The sequence below is a fragment of the Pholis gunnellus genome (genome assembly GCF_910591455.1).
Source record: "Pholis gunnellus genome assembly, chromosome: 11".
Taxonomy (NCBI): Eukaryota; Metazoa; Chordata; class Actinopteri; order Perciformes; family Pholidae; genus Pholis; species Pholis gunnellus.
Window position 1 is genome coordinate 12,220,836 of NC_136538.1, and position 8,288 is coordinate 12,229,123.

Genomic DNA, 8,288 nt, shown 5'->3' on the forward strand with positions numbered 1-8,288 from the left:
CATTCAGTCTCCAGATAACATGAACCTCTGCCAGCCAGCAGACTGACGTGACAAATATATCTCAGCATTTTTCCAATAATGACTTATAATGAAAAATTTTGCATTGACTTCTCTGTTCCCTTATCAGTGAGTGAAAGCAGACCTCTGGAGTGGATGCTAATCCTTTAAGTACACTTACATTCTTCATTCCTGTCACAGCTGTTCTTGTCTATTTCCACCCTGCTGTCTCCTCTGTCTCATGTGGCAGCCGCACGCAGAAAAAGAATTACCACACGACTAATCTTTACACCTACACCGCCGCCTGGTCCTCTCTAGTTTACCTCTGGTGTTGTAAACTCTCTGGAATTTTGTGAGTTGGTTGTTGTGAGGAGCTCGTGATGAAAAGCATCTGACAAGTGCCTGAAATGTAAATATGTAAACGCATTTGATTGCAGCAAATATTAAATTATAGCCTTAAACCATTACATGATTTTCATATAATCCTATCCCCCCCCCCCCCCCCCCCCCCCCCCCCCCCCGATTAATGCATCAGTTTGCTTTGATTTCTGGCATGTAACACTTTGGAGCTAAAAGCTAATCATTTTAGCTCCATGGAAGTTTTTCGATACATGGAATACTATATTTAGCAATTAGTTCACACCAGCAGAGATATGCTTCTAGGCAATCTACTGTTTTAATGAGTTTAAGTTTAATACTAAATTGTTTGGTTTAACTGAGTCCAAATGTGCAGTATTTATCAAAATTTAATGAGGTAAATGTCACATATTAAAAGAAACCCCCACACAGAGAAACAAAAGAAATGAAATACAAGTTTGTGAAAAGTGACCTTAGACTAGGGTTGGGCGATATGACGAGATTGACATTCAAAACGATGGTTGGCCACTAAATAATTGTCCTCACATGTCCACGATAATATAAGATAATATTTAATTATGCAACACCTGTTACACTTTGCTTTATCAGTGTTTTCCACAGGATTTTGTGAGACTATGTTGGGTAAACCTTGGACCATCTCGTACTTTGAAGCTGCTACATAGAACTTTTATTTTTGTGTTGATATTGGCAGTCCCAGTGGACAGAATTGGTAGTGTTTCCCTGTCCCATTAGAAAACCTCTTATTTTACTGCAGCAGGGTCTGCCAGTCTGCTGTGCTCAGTCCTGGTTCTGGGTCTCCTACTCCTCCCTTCCCTCCCCACTGCTGCCGGAGGCCCCGCTGGAGTGTGAGCTGAAGGAGCTCCTGGTAAACCTGCATGAATTCATCTGATTTCGCACAGAATCCGACCCCGTGGCACTAATAACAAGCATTAGAAAATTAATTATATAGAAATAATCTTCTCGCTTATGGGCTTTTTCACTCATATAGGTCATATGAAGGCATCGGTTCTAAATTGAGACCATTTCGTAACCAGTTAAAAGCTCCTCACAGTAGCTTTAAGTATTGATGACAATACTTTGTACTTTTACTTCAGGTCAATCCAGGTCTGGTAGATTCCCAACATCGCTGCAGATGGAGCACAGAGCACAGTCTACACCGGTAAACAGTAGGGCAAGGAGCTGGGGGGTCTCGCTGCAGGGAGAGAAGGCACAGTAAGTCTCGGGGATGGGTGCTGTAAAGCTGACTGAGCCACTTTCACAGGCGAACAAGAGCCGACCACTGCAGAGGAAATAAGTAGAGGGCCAGCGAGCCCACCCGCTGAGAAGTGCAAAAATATTATCAGTTCATTATGCAGAAAGAAATAGGCGTTGGCGGGCTGCTAGAGTCTTGGTAATTAATGGGAAACGCTGGCTATATTCAGTCCCTGTCTCTCTTTTTCTCTTACTTATAGCTATAGCTTATAAAAAAAGTAACATGCAAACTATACGTCTGACTGTATAAATGTAATTTATGGTGCTGTTTGATGGCTGATATTTCATTAGATGAAGAAATTGTTGTGAATTTTGGAAATTACAAGACATTTTTCAATGAATTTGGACATTTGGGATGCGGACTGAGATTATCACAGACATGAGGACACAAAGCCACATTGCTCGCTGTGTGTGCGCGCATGAGAGAGAGGGGAAGAGAAGGTGGCAGCAGGTGGACTATTGCATGCAATGTTTCTGTAAGTTCTTAACTTTATGAATGAAGCTTTGAACTATTCGGTACAGCCCTAGTAATTACACATGTAGCCCAAACTCCAGCAGGGAAGAGGTCCACTCTTGTTAGCAAAAAGAATGCAAATGCACCTGTCTGGTGATTCTTTCATTTGAAATCAAATGAAAAAGGAGAGCCAGAGAACATGAACGACGTGATTTGTGAGCAGTGCGATGAACAAGTCAGGACGAAAGATGGAAACACCACAAATCTCTTCTCCCATTAAAACTCACAATCCAGCAGAATACACAGGTTTGCCAACGACTCAATACAAAAAGAGCAGCAGGACCAAAACTCAACCCACGTCAGCAATCAACAGTCAATCATAAGCAACAAAACATAAATGTGACAGTCAACGGCAAGATTGTATAAGAGCATTTACTATCAGTTGATAGATCTGATGTATTGATCTTAGCATGTCCATGTGTGAAATAGGCTTACTGCCTACACATTGGCCATTTATGGCTGTTGCAAAATATGTTTCTCTCTTTGGCAACATTCTCACTGCAAAATAAGGAACAAAAGGTGGCGCACACTTAGGACAGAGACAACACTGAACATGTGGATCAAGCTGGCTCTTCCTATGTTTTGGAAAACTGTCACCTATACCAACAATGCACCGTTGAGCTCAGCAAGACAGTCAAGTGTTGTTGTAGCTGAGTCCGTGTTTAACAGCATGATACACATATAGGACGAGGCTTCACTTCACATCTTTATTTTGCTGAAGGGCTTAACTGGCATCTTCTTCTTCTTCTTCTTCTTTTATCTTCGCATTGTTTATTGAAGCTGCACAGTCTTTTCTTTTTGCAAGTGTATCCTTATTTGCACATGCTAAACAGACCGGACAACAACAGACATTTCCAAAACCTTTTTTTTTTGTTGCAGGAATTGGCGCATTTACTCAACGATGCGCAAAGTGGGCCGGTGATTGGATGACAGGTGATCTCACCTGTGACGTGAGCGGCACATGATGAGGAAATCCCCTATGGAACAAACCAATTTAGCCTAATATAGGGGACGTTCCGGCTCATAGTCACAGGACAGTTGTCAACATAAATGTTATACATTATAGCCATCATGGACTGCTTGTCATACAAGACCAAGTAGAGCTGCGATCATTCTCATTTATGGCCAACAACTCAATTTTGCTGCCTGAAATTATTCATGTCTCTGGCAGATTTCATTAATGACGCGCTCCTTGGCGGGTTACTACTGTATTAGTAAACTAGTTATCTAGTTAACTTCTGCAGCACACACTAGAACAGATAACAGAGCTACATTTATTCCATACACTTTTTGTGGTTGAAAGAATTCTTTAAATGTATCAGAACATATGTATCAGAAGCTACTGCTCATACCAGACCAAGAAAGTCTGTGGGGTCATCTAAAACCACTGAGTATGTTAAGCTGAGCAAGAGGATGTTTGTCCGTTGTTTGTTTTAGTTTTCTTACAAATTCCATTTACAACTTACACCGTTATAGCTTCTTCTAAAGTTGCATAGTGTTGCTTTAAGTTATCAAGTTGTCCAAAGTTATGTGACTCTGACACATTTACAACACTAAAACTACATTAAACTGTCATCATTACTTACAATCAATAAATTGAATCAAAATTTCTTATGAATAAATATGGTATAAACATTTTAGCATGTATGTTACATGGTTCAATTCTTCTACAAAACCAATGGTCCCAGAGTCCCAGTTATATGACTGTAATACAAATCCGCGCTCGTCCTCAGATGGATCCATGAAGGCCTCTTGAGACGAAGACTCGAGTATCACGATGTGAGCAGGACCAGCCAGTAATTGACTCTGGATGGAATCTCGCACACTGGATGCGCTTTTCAACAAGTTGTGTCCCCAGATTATTATCACCCAGCAGACAGTCATCACTGGAGAGCATCACTGATGAAACAAGTCCTAGTCATGTCAGTGTTTATGTGGCCAACAGCAAACGTACAGTAGGTGGACGCAACAAACAGGAACACTTGTGCAAAATGATGCAATCCAGCCCGACACCACAGCAAATTACAACCTCAAAATATCCGTCAAACTATCACCTTTCTGACAAAACAGAAACTAATCAAAGTGTGTGTGGTTGCAGAGCTCTTTTACTGAATTGCTGTATGTCAGCATGGGTCTGTTTGTTTTACAGCTCAAAGAAAAGACAAAACTCTTGGAACTATATTTGTGCACTTTATTGAGAAAGTGAACAATGAACACTCAACTGTTTTTAATGTGAGAATGTAAAAGTGTAAAATAATACAAGGCAGATCAAAATGTCTGTTTTCTTTGTCCTTTCAGAAAACAGAGCGTGTAGTTTCACAATTCAGAATTTTGCTCATACACGAGGTGTGTTCAGTCTTAATCAGGACTCTGCAGTATGCAACTTTCCTGTGGACTCAGTTCAGCAATGGAGCATTTTATCTTGGTGGAGACACTATTTAGCACAACGGTGTGAAGGAGAGGTAGCCAGCAGTGTCCATTGTTAAATTGACTGTATATATTATTATGAATTCATTTGGACATTAGAGAGCAGTCTGTTCATGCTTTACAGTCTCCGTTCTATGTAGTTGTAGGCAAAACTCTGTGGTTTTAGTAATAAAAATAAAGGCCATTCTTGCAAATGGATTTAATATTACCAAATACTATTAGCAGCAATTGATTCATGAAGACAAAAAGCATAAAAAACACATTCCCACAGGTTGTTTTACACTAATCCAACACAGTAACATGAAGGAAAAAGAAAAGAACTGGGTAATAACAGTCTGTGTCCTTCATGTATGTACCTCTACGCTGTGGTCAAGGTGGGTAGAAGGCGCTGTCGAAACAGTGTACGCGTCTGTCAGGAATGTCAGACTCATGTAGCACCTCTCTGCTGGGGATCTGTGTCCAGAGCTCCACATCTTCATCTGAGGTAGAGGGACGAGTGAGGATGATCCGCGGGATCTGTCAGATGATTGCCACAGAAGGGAACAGGATTGGGAAGGAAAATAAGTACGTTTTCATGTGATAAAATGAGCTTATATGCTGAAATGTCAGAAAAATCATGTCGTGAAAATCTCTGTTTATTTTTGCAGGATACTTGGATTTTGGAGGTCTCGGGGATTGCTAAAATGAATTGATTTCAGTGTAAAATGATATCGTAGGTGGTATATGCTACTGAGGGATGAAATCTGCTTACTGTCATTGTGTGCTTCCCCCCTTGAAGTGAATCACTTTTTATCAAGGCCTGCACCTTCATCTTAAACGAGGTCCTGTTCAACTGGCTCTCCAAATCAGACTGAAACACCAAAAGACAAAGAAGTGTAAAAGAAAGACTTATTTTGAGGGCGTAATCCACATATGGCTTGAGGCACATCGTAAAACAATAGTGACATTTCAAGGATTGTATTCCATTTGTGCTGTGATTTGAGTAAACCACCCACAATGCCATTGCCGTTGCAGACAACTGCCTCAATCTTCTTGGACAAACAGTCTTCTGTGCTCTCCATCTTGGGCTGTCTGTCTCTCTGGCCTCTGCCGTCCTGGCTGCACGGCTGTCGCTCCGTCACTTCCCGAGGACCCTGAGGCTCATCTGGGTCACACACCCCTCGAGGTAGCAGCTTTTCTCTGAGTACATTCATCTTAATGCAGCTCCCGGCATTCCTGAGGGCGCTGACTGCCTCATGGTGGGTCGCTGCCTGCATATTGAGGCCATTGACCTGGAAGCACCGTGGTCACATTACACTTTCAGGGGTCAGGAGTCAGAGGTGCGGGGCTAAGTCACACTCTCGGTTGTCTGAAAATAGCATGTTTATTACCACTACAGACTCTAAATCAGCTAACCTACCAACGTGTGACTCTAAAGATTGATTTTGCATTTTTATTCACTTGTTTTCAATTTGGCTGCTGCCTCATATTGGCTTTATTAGTGAGGGGAGTCCCAGCAGAGTGCTGGTCTTATGATGCCCTCCATTGGTCACAAGAGGAACATCAGCAGGAAGTAGGATTCATAATGACATTCTTGCAGCCAATTTAAAGTGCTTAGTGATTTCCATTCAGTCAACAACATTTCACACGCTGGGTTGAATATTTAACAGTTGGTGAACAGGAGATTATGAACAGAGAAAAATGACTCCCAGCCTACCTCCAGCAATCTATCTCCAACATGGACCCCTGCCTTTTCTGATGCCCCCCCTCTATTTACTCTGGAAATATAAATGCCCTGAAAGGAAATAGACATGTTAGCCCGAGGGACACGTGTAATAACATTGTGCTCAAAGCACTCCCTGTTGGTAAATTAGAATGTGTACTTGTTGGAGTTCAGTTGCTCAAGGCTGCTGCATCTCATTATCTTTAACAAAACAGGCAAACATGTTGCAAGGGGTTGAGCCCTGCCGGCTCTTCTGCACCAGCACTTACCTCTTCATGGTCATTGTACGGCAGAGAGCCCCTCCCACCAGCAATGCTGATTCCCAAACTACCACTCTGGCCACACACTTTGATCTGTAACTAATACAAATATATTTACAACTTGGGCCTGAGTGGAGCAACACAAACAAAAACAAAAATGTGCAATAATAATAATTTGCCACAATCAATCAATTTCCAGCAGCATCTAGTGCAACCTCACAGAGAATGATTAGACATTAAAGAAAGAGACAGCGTTCAGTTACTCTTAATGGCACATGGGAGACGAATGATTCCCGAGGACGGGTCCTCTCTGTCACCAAAGTCTTCAGATGCCCGGTTGTGGAGGAGATCTTTACATTGGTGGCAGGGTCTCCATGGAGACCGGTCCCCGCATTAAGAGCTCTGTGATGCTGTAACTTCCTCCCCTCTTTGTTTTCACCTCTCTGATGGCGAAACCGTCGTGGTGAGGCATCGCTCTCTGACAGCCAGCCTGCACCATCCTGGTGATTAGAAATAATTCAACGCTTTTTGTCCTCGTCAGTCTGCGAGATACATCCGTGGAGGCTGATATTTAAGTTCACTCGCAAGCCATTAGCAAAACGAGAGACTGATAAAGGATGAAACAAGTAGACAAGCATCATCTCAGAAAGGGTTCCTTGACATGTAATAAGGATTCATCTAGATTAAGTGGAAATCTGCAGCAGAATTACAGTTGATGAACATCTGCAGTGGAAGACGTGGCTGATAAAAAAAAAAGTGCATCCCCATATCAAGAGAAATCAAGATAAACAACATGAACTGTGTAAGATACCTAAACTTGAAAACAGACCTCCTCTGGTTGCTCAATTTCCTCTGCTTCCTTCTCTGCGCTGGTCATGTCAGTGTTTATGTGGCCACACACACTGTCGCTGGCCGGGAGCAGTTGAGGCCTTGCCTGCTGACACTCTTTGTTTGCCAACCAGCTGAAGCCTGGAGTGGCCACGTTTTGGCTGCTGGTCCTGAGGGACGGGTTAATATGAGGCTTTCTACACTCCTGGAGATAGTCGGAAGACACCAGCCGATGCTGAAAGTTTAATTTTTATGTAAAATCTTGAAGGGAATAAGTAATGACAGTGGGGAAGAAGTTTGATGAAACCATGTCCCTCATCTTGAATGCATGGCCGTTTGTCAAGGCAGGACTTAAACTAAGAGCAGCACAATGCCAATCCTTGGAGGAATATCATGCTTTCCAGTGGAACAGCTGATAATCAATGTAGTTAAGCCACATTAATAAAATCCTGTTTGACTATTCATAATTCATGCTTATGTTGTGCACCAGGGGGCACCAAAACAGTGATTACTGCAAAGTGTAATTGCACTATGCTCACTGGTGCAATCGTTTTATAAAGCAAGAGCAGTCAAGGTGGAAAGATCTCATTTGTTTGTCTCTTTCTCTGCCTTATTGCCAAACATTTGTTTTCTGATGCATCTTGAGCAGAAGACAAAGAAAGAGAGTGAAGGTTGATGCCATGCTTGAAATGCATTGTAGCCTCACTGAAGAAGCCTCCACTTGAGAATAGTGGGAGTCCCTCTTAAGCGTCACTACATTTCTTATTACAAACAGTTCAGCACCTGAAACTGAACACCAGTAACCAAGACTTTCCAGTGAATTACCAGTTGTTTTTTTTATGTTTTTGACTCGACGGGTAATTCACTGGGAAAATAGTACTCATCTTCACGCGATTAATCAAACATGTACAATGAGATCCAAATAAAGGTG